Source organism: Camelus bactrianus, chromosome 26 (assembly GCF_048773025.1).
Source record: "Camelus bactrianus isolate YW-2024 breed Bactrian camel chromosome 26, ASM4877302v1, whole genome shotgun sequence".
Classification (NCBI taxonomy): domain Eukaryota; kingdom Metazoa; phylum Chordata; class Mammalia; order Artiodactyla; family Camelidae; genus Camelus; species Camelus bactrianus.
In genome coordinates, this window is record NC_133564.1 from 36,301,333 (window position 1) to 36,318,239 (window position 16,907).

A 16,907-nucleotide genomic window follows, 5' to 3' on the forward strand; every position below is an offset into this window, starting at 1 on the left:
GGGAGCCAGAAGTCATACAATGGCCCGAACCGCCTTGTTCCTGAGAGACTGCAGGGAAAAGATGCTGAAAATGTAGGCTAGGGTCACACCCTGTGGTGTTTTATGAGTGACAGTAAAGGACTGGTCCGGCAGGCAGGAGAGAACCCTGTGGGCGTCCCAGCTGGGGCGTCATGCCGGAGGGAGGAGCAGAGTTATAGACTTTGCCACTTATTAGCTGTGTGACTTTGAGCAAGATCACCTCACCTCTCTCTATATATATCTTCATATGTAAAGTGACAGAGTGACAAGCTCGTGTCATCAGAAGGCTTTGTTTAGCTCTGATCCTCTTTGTCCAGTCCTGTCAGTTCTGCCCTGTGAGGTTCTGCAGCGGCTGCTCTTATCCTGAGATGGGAGGGCCTAGAGTGACGTTGTAGTGCCCGAGGGCAGGAAGGGGTTGCTTTAAAAGCAGACATGTTGTGGCCTGCAGCTGCAGGCCTGCAGGCAGTTTGGTTGAAGGTCCTGCAGGGGACTTTGGAGGCCTTAGGTTGTTGAGAGTACTTTGGATGCCTTAGCTTCCTCTTAAGTCTAGTTTTCTCTTGCGGACCGGATTTGCCTTTGCAGATTGATGCTGAAGATTTGGGCTTCTAGCAAAGCTGTTTTCAGAGATGGGTATATACGTAAAATATCGTATAAAATAAAATGATTTATTTAACGTGTGGGACTTCACAGCTGTTGTGAACAGCTCTGTTGTCCTGGTCGTCACGGAGGACACCAAGTGTCAGCAGAGCGTGAGGGAGGACAGGTAGCCTGCAGTGCTGCTGCGGGGTGTTCTCCCGAGTAGAGCACTCTGCTGAGTTGACTCTTCTCTGAGCTTGGTTGCCAGATGAGCAGACAGCAAATTAATGAGTTCTGGTGGGATTGTATAATGACAGGAAGAAAGAGGAAACCGTAGATTTTCCAGACTAAAACACGCTTTTATTTCCTGATCCAGTGTGTTCCATTACAGAATTGATGAGTTCTGTCTATTCTGGGACTTCATTGAAATAAACGTTCAGCCTAAATGTTAAGAGTTATGTTTTATTTGGCTGGAGGACACGAGCCGGGATGGCAACCTCTCAGATCACTCTGAGGGACTGCTCCCAAGAGGTAGGGGAAGAGCTAGGATATATAGAAGTTTTACAAGAAAGACCAGGTAGTTGGAACAATAAAATATTGCTTGTTATCTAAAGAAAACCAGATATCTCAAGATCAAGTATTTAGTGCTTTTCTATGTATGGGAGGAAGCAAACATTTGTGTCATTGAATTCATCCCTTTGGCGGGTACCTAGGTATCTAGGGCCAGTATCCTGTCCTTTCTTACTCTGAATCCACTCAGAGGGCACCACTGTGAGTGGCTGAGAGGCTGGGCTGCAGGCATGCACTCGCTGGGGGGTGGCAGCAGCCGCTGATGACTTGGTTTCAGCATTCTTTGTTTACTGACATGGTTGCAGTATTTTCATTCACATTGTAGTATTTTCATTCACGGACGGATTATGGATAATCTGCAACCTTGGAAAGCAACCGAGATGGAATTACTGCAGGTACATTCTTCTTTAATAAGCCGTGTGCAAACATAAACATGGAGGAAGCATACATTTGGATTTGGTGGTGTAGTGAAGGGTGACTGCACATTACAGGAGAACGCAATGCAGATTTGCTTAAGTCCACGTTTCTTTTCTGTTGTGGTTTCTGAGAACAGTTTATGGTAATTAACCAACATTGACAAATGGTGGCAAACATTGCATTTAAGAGCTGGCCGGCTGCAAACATGTGTATTGGACAGGTGGAATTCATAGGCAAGTGGTCAGGTGGATGGGAGAGAGATGGAGCCTAAGCCTGGGCCCACATTCCTGTTTAAATAACCATTTCCTCACCATACGGCCTTGGACTAGAATGTAACCTCTCTTAACCTGTTGGTGAATCTGTGAAATGGGCATGATAATATTCGTTTCTTCCTGGGATTGTTGTAAGTTCTAAAGAGTATTGTAGCACACATGAAGCACTTAGCAGTGTTCACTGTGTGTGGCCGCCCCGCTTGGCGTGTGTCAGAGCCGTAAAGGCAGCATTTGTCTGTTGAGAATGCACTGGTAGCCCCTTGAATATGTTGTGAATTTGGTGATTTCCTTTAATCTTGGTAACTCTGTGTGCCATGGGCAGTTATTTTCATGGACAGATGAGGAATCTCAGGGTAAAGAAGACTGTGTAATTTGCCCAAAGTCAGACCATAATTTTGGGTGCATGGGCCTCAGTTCAGCATGAGCCCCAGGGCCTTCTTCCCTCTCCGTTCAGCACCAGAGCCAGATGTGTGGTCGGCTGTTTCCCAGCCCAGAATATCGGGCAGGCCGCAAGACACACCTGGCCCTGCACTGCTTGAGCAAAACTCCGGAGGAGAGGAAGTTACAAAAGGGATAAACATAAAAACAGATGACAGCAAACTGTGATCAGCACTGAGAAGGAAAGGAACACGCCTCACAATGCAGAGCTGCGAGCTTTCCCGTCGGGGCTGCTCTGGGGGCGTTCATCTCAGCTAAACAAACTCTGCTGCTGCACCAAGGCAGGAAGGCAGGGAGCGTGTGGCCAGGTAGACAGGGCCTTGTTAATCATACTCATTCCCCATTAAGCTGCAGTGTCATGGGCACTTACCTAGTAAACAGATGTCTTCCATAATCATCACGCACTTTTCTTGGTAGTTTTATTACCCCACCTTTGAGATGAGGTCATTGAAGCTGGGGAGTTTGCTGCATACCCGTGATCACCATGGAAATACCCCCACTGGTCTTTCAACCTAGACTGGTGTGGCTGTCATGTCCCAGCCCTGTGAATGGCATCATGTTGCCTCTCCCAAGTGGCCCAAATGACTGACATTGATATTCTTAATTCATAGGAAATGGTATGTGACAATAGGAGAAAAAGGTATTAAGAAATTGTTTGGAAAACTAGAACAAAATCCAATTCTTCCCCAGCTGGGGGAGCGTACCCTGTGTCACTCACCCCACTCACTGCGTGTCACCTCCTCCCTGCCGACTCTACGTTCAGAAGCCACTCTGAGTCTTTGAAGAACATTTTGCCTCATGACATTGTTGACTAGGCCCCGTGACCTCTCTGTCCCTGGTTAACTCTGTCTTGAAAGCCATTTAAATTTCTTGCAGGCTCCTCCTCTCAGAAGTAAGAATATCCTCTTTCGACTTCTTGATGCAGCTCCTTAATGAAGATCTCGTGAAGGAAATTTAGTCAAAACCTGGGAGGTATGCACACAGTGACTGCAACCTCAGCACTTTATGAAGTTCGGAATCAGATTTGTGGGTGACTCAGGAAAGGCTTTTTTATGGTAACAAGGGGAAAGTGAAAGGATGCAGGCTGTGTGAGACTGAAACATCTCGTTCCCAGCCAGCAAGGCACCTGCGTTCAGGGTGGTGTGTGGGGAGTGCAGAGTTCTCACAAAGAAAGAAGTGTTGTGATGGGAGGGAGGACAGTTAGGTACTTTACTGTGGAGGGAAAAAGTGGGTTAAGCATTTCCTGGTTGAACAAGAGGATTGTGACATGATGTGCTTGTATTTTGGAGAGAAGGGTTTTGTGGGGACAGGCCTAGGGAGAACGCTCTGTGGCTGGGGAGTCAGCACAACAGAGAAACACAGAGAACCGGGCAGACCCCAAGGCCCCTGCTGGGGAAGAGGCTGCCCGCCAATTCGAGCCCTGGGGGCGGCTTCTGTCCCTTAGCTGGGGCCTCAGAGCTCCCTTCACAACCCAGTCCTGTTGATACAAGGAAAAAAACGTGAGGCATGAGAAGGGCTGTGTCCCAGGCTTTGGTTGAGCCCCTGGGATGTGTCCCACCAGATTTTGTTCCTTGGCTTCGTGCAGTAAAGTATTCAAGAGCAAGCCAGTGTTGAGAAAAGGTAGATTTATTCACAGAGACACATTGAAAGGCAACAGAAAGGCCACGAGGTGTGGGGTTTGGGTGCTCAGATTAAAAGTAGGTACACACTCCACAGAGTGTGGTCTTTCTCCGAAGAGGGAGAGAGAGGGGTGACCGCGAGGTGGCGCTGTGTTGCTCGTTTTCTTGGGCTTGGTGGTTTCATTTGCTAATATGTAGAAGAACCAGCCTAAAGGCAAGGGGCTGGGATTCCCGGGGAGTTGGCCATTTCCCACCCTTTGACATTTTGTGGCTAGCCTTGGGACTGCCATGGTACCTTGGGGCATGATATTCACCATGTTACTATTACAATGGTTTTATAATGAAGCTCAAGCTCTGCTAGAAGTTAAATCTCTTCATCCTGAACCTCAAGGCCTACTGGGGGTTGAATCCTTCACCATTTTGATGTTAATTGCTGTGGCCTTCCTTGAATGGCTGTGCTCTGCCCCTTCCATCCTGTCTCACTGTGATGACACAGAGAGAGCAAAGGCCGGGCCCTGCCTGTGCCCCTGCATTTAACAGCGTGAAGTGTGGAGTGGGCTTATGATGACTCTGAGTGGTGAGAAGGATGTTTCAGATTTTGCCACGTGAGACATGGGGACCTGCCAGCAGCCATCACAGATTTATCTCAAGGGCATTATCGCTTGTGTTGTTACAGAAAGAACAGGCCAGCCAAGAAAAAAGCACTGAGATTTTTTATGCTGGCGGGCTCAGAGGGGCTCCTGTTCCGAAGCTTTGAGCACCTCCAAGACCTGCACATGAGGTTCTATAGGGTTAATTACAAGTAAGGGGCTATTAGCCAATAAGGCTCAAACAACAAAAAGCAAGGAATCAGTACACTGAAGCTTATGAATTTGGAACAGATCACGTTACTGACAATTGTTGACCTTGGATTTACGAGTTAGCTTATTAGCCCAGTAAACTGACACTAAACTTCAGATTTACGAGTTAGCCCAGCAATACTTAGATCAGTAAACCGACACTTATCACACTTAGATTTGTGACTTAGCTCGTTAGCCCAGCTGGGCTTTTCCTTCACAGTGTCACTCATCTTTTCTATATTTCTTTTTTTTTTTAAGTGTTTAATCCAAATTTAATATCAGGTTTTTTTGGAAAGAAATTTCTCTTTTTCTTTTCTTTCGGACTCTTTTGGGGGGGTAGGTAATTAGGTGTATTTATCTGTTAGTGGAGGCCCTGGGGCTTGAAACCGGGACCCCGTGCACGCTAAGCACACGCTCTACCACCCCCCTATGATCTTTTCTTTTTGCTTTAGCTGCCAAGAATCTGACAGCTGAATTTCTAGTCGGACTTTAACACTTGCCCTGACTCCAGGGAATCCATATTTATGACTTTACCTCCCCCTGGTTTCATTTAAGTATTGAATCTCCAATTTCTCTTCACTCTCAATTTTGCCTTTTTGTTGTTATGGTTGTTAAGGTGTGTTTAAAAAAATTGTTTAATTTCTCTTTTAGCAGGAGGCTGAAAGTAAATAAATATGTAAACATACAGCACACTTAAATGCTTTTATACATTCTAAGCTGTTTAGTCGTTACTTAAAAACCGAATTGAATATTAAAGTGATAACATTTTTAAATTATTTTTTAAATTTTTTACAAAGATATAGCTGATTTAAAATGATATGTTTCAGGTGTACAATAGATGCTCCATTTATAGTTACTGTAAACATTGGCTGTATTCCCTGTGTTGTAAGATACATCCCTGTAGCGTTTTTACATTACATGTTGCAATTTGTATAAGAAAGTTGGGTAACACAGAGTCTGGGGCATGGCTGTGTCTGAACCAGGGTCACGCTCACCCTGCCTGTCAGAGCCCAGGCCCTCACTCCTCTCTGCAGGGCAGCGAGTGGAGGCAGCCCTCATCAGCGCTGGCACCACTCTCTGAGAGTCAGTGACAGCAGTGTCTGTGTGTGGACGTGCAAATTGTTTTTCCAGGAGCTTTACATGCATTTCTGCATTTAATAATTAAAGACCTCCTGTGAGGAAGCGTTTCATGGTTTTAATGAATAATACATTTTATTTTGATATTGATAGACTTCAAACCTCCGGAAAATTTACAGAAGTAGTACAGTAAACGCTTAGATACAGTTCACCTTAAAGGGCACTATTTGTCCTTTTGTGTCTGGCTTATTTTAGCATAAAATTTCAAGGTTCATCCATATTGTAGCCTGAGTCAGTACTTTATTCTTTTGGTTTCATAATATCCTTTTTCTTTTTTTTCGTTTTTGGTCTATTTAAAAATATTTTCATTGAAGTCTAGTCAGTTTATAATGTTGTGTCAGTTTCTTGTGTACAGCACAAAAATTCAGTTAAATAGGAAAATACCTGTATTCATTTTCATATTCTTTTTAAACATAAGTTACTATAAGATATTAAATATATTCTCCTGTGCTATACAATATAAACTTGCGGTTTATTCTATACATACTCAGTATCTGCAAATCTTGAACTCCCAATATATTCCTTCCCACACCCTCTCCCCTCTGGTAACCATAGTTTGGTTTCTATGTCTCTGTGTCTGTTTCTTTTCTGTAGATAAGTTTATCTTTTTGTGTCTTTGTTTTTTGATTTTTTTTTTTTTTAAGATTCCACATGTGAGCGATTTCATATGGTATTTTTCTTTCTCTTTCTGGCTTACTTTTCTTAGAATGACATTCTCCAGGTCCATTCATGTTGCTGCAAATGGCATTATTTTGTTATTATTTTATGGCTGAATAGTAGTCTATTGGAGAAATATACTACAGTCTCTTTATCCAGTCATCTTTCAGTGGATATTTAGGTTGCTTCCATGTCTTGCTATTGTAAATAGTGCTGCTATGAACATTGGGGTGAAAGTGTCTTTTTGAGTTAGGGTTCCTTCTGGATATATGTCCAGGAGTGGGATTTCTGGGTCATATGGGAGATCAATTTTTTGTCTTTTGAGGAACCTCTATACAGTTTTCCACAATGGCTCCACCAAACTGCATTCCCACCACATTGTAGGAGGCTTCCCAATTCTCCGCAGTCTCTCCAGCATTTATCTGTGAACTTCAGAATGATGGGTATTCGGACTGGTGAGAATTGAGACTTGATTGCAGTTTTGATTTGCATTTCTCTGATAATGATATTGAGCATTTTTTTCATGTGCCTATTGGCCATTTGTATATCTTCATTGGAGAAATGTTTCTTTAGGACTTCTGCCCATTATTGAATTGAATTGTTTGTTTTTCTTTCTTATTAAGTGTAAAAGCTGTTTACATATTCTGGGAATTAAGCCCTTGTCAGTTTCATTTATTGCAACTGTTTTCTCCCATTCCATAGATTGTCTTTTTGTTTTGCTTTTTGTTTCCTTTTCTGTGCAAAAGCTTGTAAGTTTAATTAGATCCCACTTGTATTATTTTGCTTGTATCTCTATTGCTTGATTAGACTGCTCTAGGAAAACTTTGTTGAGATGTATGTCAGATGTTTTGCCTATGTTTTCTTCTAAGAGGTTTATAGTGTCTTTTCTACATGTTTAAGTCTTTAAGCCATTTTGAATTTATTTTTGTGTATGCTGTGAGGGAGTAGCCTAACTTCATTGATTTAAATGCAGCTGTCCAGTTTTCCCTATACCATTTTCTGAAGAGGCTGTCTTTACTCCATTGTATGTTCTCACCTCCTTTGTCAAAGATTCAATGACCAAAAGTTTGTGGGACTATTCTTGGTAATTTTGTTTATCCGTTCATTGATGGATGGATATTGTTTGTAACCTTTGGCTACTCTGAATGATACTGCCATGAATATTGATGTGCAAGTTTTGTGAGAATATATTTTCATTCTGTTGGCTGTACAGTTGGCCCACCATATCTGTAGTTTCCACTTCATGGATCCAGATGGCTGATTGTAAAGGAACTCGAACATCCTTGGATTATGGTATCCAGGGTGGGGGTTTCCTGAAACGAAATCCCAAGGATACTGAGGGATGACTCTATATGTAGGAGTGGAATTGCTGTGCCATATAATTCTAACCTTTTGAGGAAACACCAGGCTTTTCCAAAGAAGCTGTACCATTGCCCCTTTCCAACGGCTGTGTATTGAGGGTTCCCATTTCTCTGCCTCATGACCAACACTTGTTATTGTCCATGTTTTGATTATAACCATCCTAGTGAGTGTAAAATCAGATCTCATTTTGATGTTGATTTCGCTAGTGATGCTGAGCATCTTTTCATATGCTTATTGGCCAATTGTGTATCTATTTAAATACTTGGCATATTTAAAAATTGGGTCGATTTTCTTTGTATTGGTCAGGTGTAAGCATTTGTTTTATATCCTGGATACTAGTATCTTATTAGATATATGCTTTGCAAAATTTTTCTCCTATTCTGCAGATTGTCGTTTCACTTTACTTTTTTTAAACATTAAAACAATTTATTTCTAGGGGAGGTAATTAGATTTATTCATTTTATTTTTCTTGCTAAGGACGCACTCTATCACTTGAGCTACCCCCTTCCCCTTTCATTTCACTTTCTTGATGATGTCCTTTGTAACAAATGGTTTTAATTTTGATGAAGTCCATTTTATCTTTCTTTTTTTTCACTTGTGCTCTTGGTATTGTATCTAGAAAGCCATAGCCTATCCTAGGACCACAAAGATTTAAACTATGTCTTCTTTTAGAAAGCTTATACATTTAGTTTTTACATTTCCGTCTGTGATCCATTTTGAATTAATATTTTATTTGTTAAATAAAATACTGGGGTCCAGATTCCAGATTCATTCTTTTTCCTTCAGATACTCAGGTGTCTCTGCACCATTTGTTGAATAGACTATTCTTTCAATAGAGTGTTGTTGGCACATTTCTGGAAAAATGACTGTAAATGTAAATTTCCCCCCTGGATTTTTTATTGTGTCTCATAGATTTATGCATCCAAACTTATGCCAGTACCATAATGACTTGTGTACTATAGATTTGTAGTAACCTTTGAGTGAGTCCTCCAACTTTGCTCTTCTTTTTCAAGATTGTTTTGGCTGACCTGGGTCCCTTGCAATTCCATATGAATTTTGGCATCAGTTTTTCAATTTTTGCAAAGAAGTCAGCTGGAAATTTGATAGGGATTCCATTAAATTTGTAGATCACTTTGGGGATTCTTAACATTTTTAACAATATTGTCTACCATTCCATGAACATGGGATGCCTTCCATATATGTAGATATTTAATTTTTTTTGGTGATACTTCAAAATGTTCAATGTGCAAATCTTGTAAAATTTTGTTAAATGTATCTCTCATTTTATTTTTAATGCTGTTGTAATTGGAAAGGCTGAGCTTTCTAAGGGTGGGAGTATATATCAATTTATTTATTTCTAGGATTCCTACACAGCAAATACCCTAGATTTATATTTGCTACATAAATCTATCCACAATTCTTCCCACCCCCGTGTCATAAGAAACCAAGACCCAGGTTAAGCTACCTGAACACCTATGTGGAAGTGAGAAGTGAGATCCTTGGGTGGGGCTTTGTGCAGATTATACTGAAAGCTTATTCATTATGGCTTCATCTTAATTTCTTTTAAACAATCCTCTCAGTGTATATAGTCAGATACATTAAGAAAATGCCCTTTCGATGTGTGGAGGAGCTAAGACTATAATTTTCAAATAATTTCTAGTGAGAGTGTTGTACTTGAAACTAATTTGCATCAATCTTTGAAGATTTATGTTTCAGGAGCTTTGACTAAAGAACACCTGTCTTTATTCATTAGTGACAATTAAATGCTCAAGCAACATGTACGAGTTTGAGCAAACTGCCCCCGCCCCGTAGTGCTGGTTGGCTGCAGCTGTAACTGGAGTCAAGACTTACCTATCCCAGTACGCTTGGGCGGATCTGCTCAAAGGGGTTCGTCCAATAGTTTGTCGGTAGTCTTTTGGACAAAGCCATAAAGCATTGATTTAAGGTTGCTGGAATGCATTATATTCTTATTAATATTAAGTAAGCACATATTGAGTGCTTACTGTATGTTGGGAATTGTCCTTTAGCTTCACATGAATATTATTTCGCTTAAAACCTCTCATATTTCCTTGTTATTCACACTTTACAGATAAGGAGTCTGAGGATTAGGTCTTCTCTCTTTTGGGGGGAGCTCATTATCAATGATGGGAAGTTGTAAGGAAAAAGATATTGATTCATCCAGAGAAAACAATTTTCTGAGAGTCAGCACTGAAGAGGGTGATCATTGTTTGAGTGAGACGAGCCCTGGGTTGTACGGAGTCAGCATCCCTGTCCTGGACACGGCACATGTAGCGCTGCATGGTGGGTGAGGCGGCGCGGCTGCGCAGGGAACGCGGATGCCGGGCCATTGGGCTGTGCTCAGGCCCGGTGGGGCTTTCTCCTAAGGGAAGTGGAACGTCATTGTCAGATTTTAAGTAGGGGAGAGGGGTGCTCTCGTAGATCACTTTTGTCTAGTAGAATGCTTAGAAACATTTAGAAGGCTCGGCAGGAGGTGATGTGATAAGTCAGAGTAGGGTGGCTGTGAGGTGTAGCAGTGTTCAATTTTCAAGTGATTTTCAGTCCCAGGTTTGTGGCTCAGTAGCCATGTCACTTTAGATGACACACTCAAGGAAGTGAAACAATTTATCTTATTAATTGAAGCAGTGATATACCGACTTCCCAGGACTTCTGTGGAGATCCAGTGAGATAACGTGTGCACAATGTGCAGCGTGGTCCCCAGCACAGAGTTAGTGCTGAGGGAGTGCCAGTGAGAATCTGGTAGGTGAGGTGTGGTTGGTGGGACTCGTTGACTGAGGAAATTGGGCCCTGAAGGAGGGGTCCAGTCACATCTATGAGTGATGGGACTGAGCTGGGAGAGGCAGAGAGACCTTGACTCCCTACAAGGGGCCCTGGGCAGGACGGCTATTGGAGGAGCACCGTGAAATCAACTATTTGCAGGTGAAGTTGGAGGTGCCCTTGAAACATCTAAGTGCAGTGCCACAATCATAGAGGAGGTCTAGGCCCGGGCTGTGCATTTTCCTATAATCTCAATCCCTGAGGACGCTGAGGTATTGATCATTGAACGTGAAGATATACTTACAGGACAAGTGAATAGTAGTATCATCTCTGTCATCAAAGCTCACGTCTATTTATTCATCACTCACTTTGCTAATTGGGTACTTACAGAGCTCACTTCACCGTCCTCACCTGGGCTCAGGCTCCACAGAAAAGATCTTGTGTATCTCCCTCTTTTCCAGAAGAAAACACATTTAGCTGGTAGACTTCTCTACCTCGCCAGACTTAGAATTTTAGTTTGTTGATTTAATTCTGTTTTCTGTTGGCCGTCTCCTGACAGGAGAGACATTTTACCTCATGGTCAGGTTTCAATTAGCTGTTACTGAGAATTGCTGATCTGATCCATAGTGTATGTTTTCTATTAACTTTCTAGAGTACTTATCATTTTTCTGTCTTTGCCCTTTAATTTTGTTTCCTCTTCAATGTTCTATCCTATTTGGGGCCTTATTTTATTTTTTAATTAAAAATGTCCGTTAGCAGTTAAGAAAACAAAAGCAAAGAAAATATGCACATGATAGCTAGATTTAGAAAATATCTAGTGTGTTTTCTGTCTCGGCAATGGAGGGTTCTAGAAACTCTTGAAAACCTTCATTACATAAGTTCCTTAAAATGCTGATTAAGAAATAAGACCTTCCTTCCTCATCTTTCAAGCTGCACAGCTAATTGTCAAGAAAGTGAGGGGAAATCCTCAGAAGCCAAGTCAAACCAGAAAGCAAGGATTCTGGGAGATACTTGAGCCTTAGAAGCCCTGGGGGGCCAGTTGGATCCTGAACTGATTTTCAGTTGCCTTGACAGGAGGGCAGGAGGTGAGCCCCAGGCCTCTCACACTGGGAGTTGGATGGCTGTTCTTATGTAAGGCCAAGCACATACTGAATCCTGCTGTATAAAAGAGTGAATTAGAAAGAAAAGCAAAAAAGCATTCCTCAAGGCAAGGAAGTAAGGAAAGTCAATTTTTTTGGAAGCGGGGGAAAATAACATATCCAATGTAAGTATTTAGTTTAAATCTGTTCTGGCATGAGAGTGACAACAAACTCCTGGCAGAAAATCACAGCTCCTCCCGGAAAGAGAAGTTGTGTTTTGAATGAATCAGTGGGCAGCCATTCTGAAAAAGGTCTCCAGAGTTTTCTGGATCAAGATACTGGACCCAAACACCTCCCTTCCATGGTCTCATTTAAATAACCAGAAAGGTTTTAAAGGAAAGAAGCCATAATCATAGTTCTATTTATTGACATTAATATATGCTAGGAATTCAGAGGTGACTATGGAGTTGTCTCCTCTTTTATGGATCTTACTTTCTATTTGACATAGTTGGGGATCTTGTTGGAGGGTGGTGTTAGTCTGTTGCAATTAGCCAGGAGAGGAGATTAAGAAAACAGTGAAGGGTGGGTGACATTTTTAGCTGAGGACAGTCCTGTTCAGTTGGTTTGTAATTGCAGACTCGTTGAGTTGTCACTAGAGGGAATTGATCTTATGGAATTTGGACTTAACTCAGGCCTCTTCAGAATGGACAAGTGAACCTGGAGAAAGACAGTCAAATCTGTGCAGACATTAAAGTCCACGTGAACGTGGTGTATCCCTGAGCCAAAGATCGGAAAAGTAGGCAGCACTTCTTGAGGACAGAGGAGTGGTTTTTAAGGTTCTCCAAAAATGAATCCCAGGGAACCGGGATGGCCAGTTGTCAAACTGTGACTTTGCTCTTTGGACGGTGTACCCACCGAGGTTATTGGCCTTTTATAGGTTTCCATTTCTCTTTAATGCATGACAGGTGATGAGGACGTGGGCATACACTTTTGACACCTTGTCGAAGTGACTGGGTACCTGCCTAGAAGCGCAGGCACAGCTATGGCTGCGCCATACATCTGGCCGCCCATCCCGCTCTCCGGCTCCGTGATCACGGCAGAGTGGTTCCTTGATGACCTGTCCGTCACCTCTGTGACATCGTAACCCAACAAAATACCGGAGCGTATTAGCTTGGCTTTGTTCTTTTCCATCCTTCCCTTCGAATGATGATGACTGATAATGGACCCAGTTACGTTTGCAGATGATTTACACGTAGGGCTTTCAGTACAAACCTCGTAATCCCCACTGTGTGATCTAGAGAAGAAAGTTACATTCTTTCCAAATTGTTTTGATGCACTTATGTGGGAAAATGATGTACGTTTGAATATGTATTTCCTCTATGAATCATCATGGCTTGAGATGAATATTTGTAGACATGGAATGAGTTTTCTGTATTTGAACTGTATGGTCCCCTAAATTCTCCCCAGCTTTTTAAAGTCATCACTGGAGTGCTACCTCCAGAGTGTCCCAAAGCATCCACCACTGCCTGTTCTTCGGACACTGTGAGTTTCCAACTTGGAGAAGGCTGCTCGCTGTTGAGGCATTCTCTGGCACATCTCTGGCTGGCTGATGTGAACTTAGCACACAAGACTTGGCAGACAGTATCTAACCATGGTCACGTCCATTTCTGGAACACTCATGGAGGATTTTACACCTATGCTAGTGGCATACGTTATTTCATTTAGTTTTCCCAACAATCATAATTAGATTTTATCACCTGTATTAATAAGGAAACTGTCAAAGCGAGTGATGTGCAGACTTTGGACTGGAACACGGGTCTTTCTGATCCCTGTCTCTGTTCCCTCCCCAGCCTATCCTTCCAAATGGCCAGGAGACTCTTCCTCAGTCTTGAGTTTCCCGCTGATGTTACCACTCTCTTTGTTTCTGGAGAGGAAAACAAGTCTAAACTTAATTTCCAGTTGGAAATGGAATGGAGAGTTAACGTTGGAAGCCGGGAGAGTCTCTCCTGTGATGAAGCGGTCTCTGAGCCACTTCCATGGGGACGTCACATCACTGTCTGGGCCCCTTGCACAGCCTGGGCACAGGTGATAAGCCAGATGTGCCGAGCAGTCCTCCCGGACAGGGAAGTGCGTTGGAAATGAGTTTGGGTATTTGGTTTCATTACATAGGTTCCTGAGGGCCTTGGCCTGGCACTTCAAGTGGGACCACTCCCTGTCCCACAGACTCGTGCTCTGGGCCCCTGCAGACTTGACGTGGCCTCAGCCTGAGGCTCAGTGCCCTTGGTGATGAGGAGCATTTTATTCCAGGGTCTGCAGGAGGCTCTGACACTTCTGGGCCATGGGAATTTGTCCAGGATGATAATAATCCTCCCCGAGATTCAGATTTCCTTGCCTGTGAGCCGGGGTAGTAATAGTTTCTGAAATGATTGTAATGATTCAGTAACGGGCACAGCGTGTGCTGCCAGGTAGCTGGTGTTTAAGGAGCAGAAGTCGCAGTCACTCTGTCAGCCTCTCACTGTGTGCTCTGTGCTTTGAGAGGTTGTGTGTTTGGTGAAAGTCCCACCCAAACCCCAGGGTCTAGATGAACTGTTGTTCCTTTACTTTCCCGTCCTTTTCCTCTTTCCCCTCTCTGTGTCCCATATTTAGGTAGCAGATTCCTCTGTTTCAGGGAATACGGAACTTTCTAGTAAAAGGAGAGGCGGAACTCGGAAAGGTGGGGCCCAGAGTGGGTCTGGAGCATCTGCACAGCGCTGCTTCCCTGCATTTCTGCATCCGGTCCCATCAGTGCATGAAGTCAGCCTTCCTCTTCCTTCCTGTGTCGTTGCGTCTCTGTTTTAAGGGAAAATATTTTACGGGTCTTTTTTCAATTACATGTTTCGTTCAGATGCTTGTTGCTTTTCTCCCTGTGCTTCAGCATTCCTAGGAGAGAATTCAGCAGTGCAGCATCCTCTCCGAGCTCTATGAGTTGATCGGCTTCCACAGCAAGTCCGCCTTCTTCAAGCGGGTGGCCCCCGTGCAGCGCGCGGCCCCCAGCATCACGGAGCCTGGCGGGAAGGCCTGCTACCGACTCCTTCTGCAGAAGCTTCCTGGCTACAGTCTGTCGCTGGATCTGCAGGACTTCAGCAAAGGTGTTGGAACTAAAACATTGCTTCAGTCCCATTAACCATGCCTGGTTTGGGCCCTGCTGTCCTGTCTCATCAGGGTGAATCCTGATTCGTTTAGAAAAGGGCTCAGCAGACTTTTTCTGTGAAGGGCTTGGGAGTAAGTATTTCAGGGTCTGCAAACCTCCTGATCTCTGGTGCAGCTGCTCAGCTCTGCTGTTCAGACGCCAGAGCATCCGGACATTCCACACACCCACAGAGCTTTATTAACAGCAGTGTCTGGGGCTGGATTGGGTTTATGAACAGCAGTTTGTCCCTACAGCCTCCTCACTATTGACGCCTGCATCAGAGCGTGCATTTGCGACAATCGGTGAACCTGCACTGACACGTCATCATCATCCAGAGCCCAGACTTGACACTAGGATTTACACTTGGTGGTGTGCACTCTGTGGGTTTTTACAGATGTGCAATGACATGTATCCACCGTCACAGCATCATACAAAGTAGTCTGTCTTAGTGACCTTAAAATGCTCCGTGCTGCACCTCATTCATTGCTCCTTCCCCTCTAGCCTCTGACAGCCACTGATCTTTTAGTCTCTGTGGTTTTCCCTTTCCCAGAACACCATACAGTTGGAATCAGACAGTTGCGGAACCTTCCCATATTGGCTTCTTTCCCTTAGTAATATGCATTTAAGGTTCCTCCATGTCTTTCCATGCCTTGATAACTCATTTCATTTTAGCACCAAATAATAGTCCATTTTCTGGCTGGACCACAGTTAATCCATTCACCTACTGAAGAACAGCTTAGTTGCTTCTGAGTTCTGGTGATTATGAATAAAGCTGCTATTAACATCTGTATGCAGTTTTGTGTGTGGACATAAGTTTCCATTTCGTCGAGTAAACACCAAGGAGCACAGTTGCCGGATCATATGTTAGGAGTACGTTTAGTTTTGTAAAAAATTGCCAGACCGTCTTCCAAAGTATCTGGGCCATTTTACATTCCCAACAACAATGCATGAGAATTCCTGATGCTCCACATCCTCACCAGCATTCGGTGCTGTCAGTGTTCTGCATTTTGGCAGTTCTGACAGGTGTGCAGTGGTACCTCGCTGTTTCAGTCTGCATCCCCTTGATGACAGATGCTGGGGAGCACCTTTCCATAGATTTCTTTGGCATCTAGATTTCTTCTTTGATGAGGTCTGTGTCAGGAATTTTGCTCATTTTTTAATCAGGTTGTTCATCCTTCTTGTTGAGTTTAAAGAGATTTTGGTATATTCTGGATATCAGCCCCTTATCAATGTGTCCCTGCCCTTCACCTGCAGCACCGGAGTTGTCCTTTGGGTCTCAGTGGAGTGTCAGCTCTTCAAAGAGGTTCCCTGTCTTCCCTCAGCCTAAATACTGTCCTTGTATTTTTCACTTTCATTGACTAATTTTGTTCTTTTTAAATAGCATTTCCCATAATTTGTAAGTACATTAAAAACAAGGGCAATGATTGAACACCACCTCCCCCACCAGGCTGTGTGCCCTGTGAGAGCAGAGGCCCTGTCCCCACTCACCGTTTCCCATGACAGCACATGGCACATGTCCATGTAAAAGTGTGTAACGTGGGGCCAAACCTGATGAGCAGCTATGATGACATGTGTTGGCTACCATTTATTGAGTAGACTTTTTTTCTGATGTTAATTATTAAATCACATGAATGAAACTTGTTTGTTTTGAAAAATAAAACAACAAAGCACACCTCCATTTGATTGGTACTTTCTATTTAGCCTTCTGACCCAGGAGGGAATGTTCACCATCATTTTGTGGAGGAGGTTGGGGAGGTAAAGTAAGAGAGTGAGATCAATTAAAGTAAAAATGATAACTATCAGTTGGCTTTATTTTCACTAAGACATAAAAGTTACTTTAAACCCTATCTCAGCTGTTGTTCTGTTGTTTTAAACATTTCTCATAGAATTAAATGGAAGCCCGCTAAACCCTGAAAGGGAAATTTTGTGCTCAGGTCCTGAAAATTGTTTATGTCTATTTCTTGAAATGCACATTTTCC

The 16,907-nt window shown here is 43.2% G+C and overlaps 1 protein-coding gene across 4 annotated transcripts in view; it reads left to right on the top strand.

Annotated features, from left to right (window-relative positions):
- Positions 1–15,718, top strand: part of LOC141575165 (uncharacterized) — a 188,570-nt gene extending 172,852 nt beyond the window's left edge. For all 4 annotated transcript variants that reach the window (XM_074353798.1, XM_074353797.1, XM_074353799.1 and 1 more), the window contains 2 exons: positions 3,168–3,263; positions 14,674–15,718. The gene's annotated coding sequence lies outside the window, so the exon portion shown is untranslated. The remainder of the gene's footprint in view (positions 1–3,167; positions 3,264–14,673) is intronic.
- Positions 15,719–16,907: the final 1,189 nt, after the last annotated feature.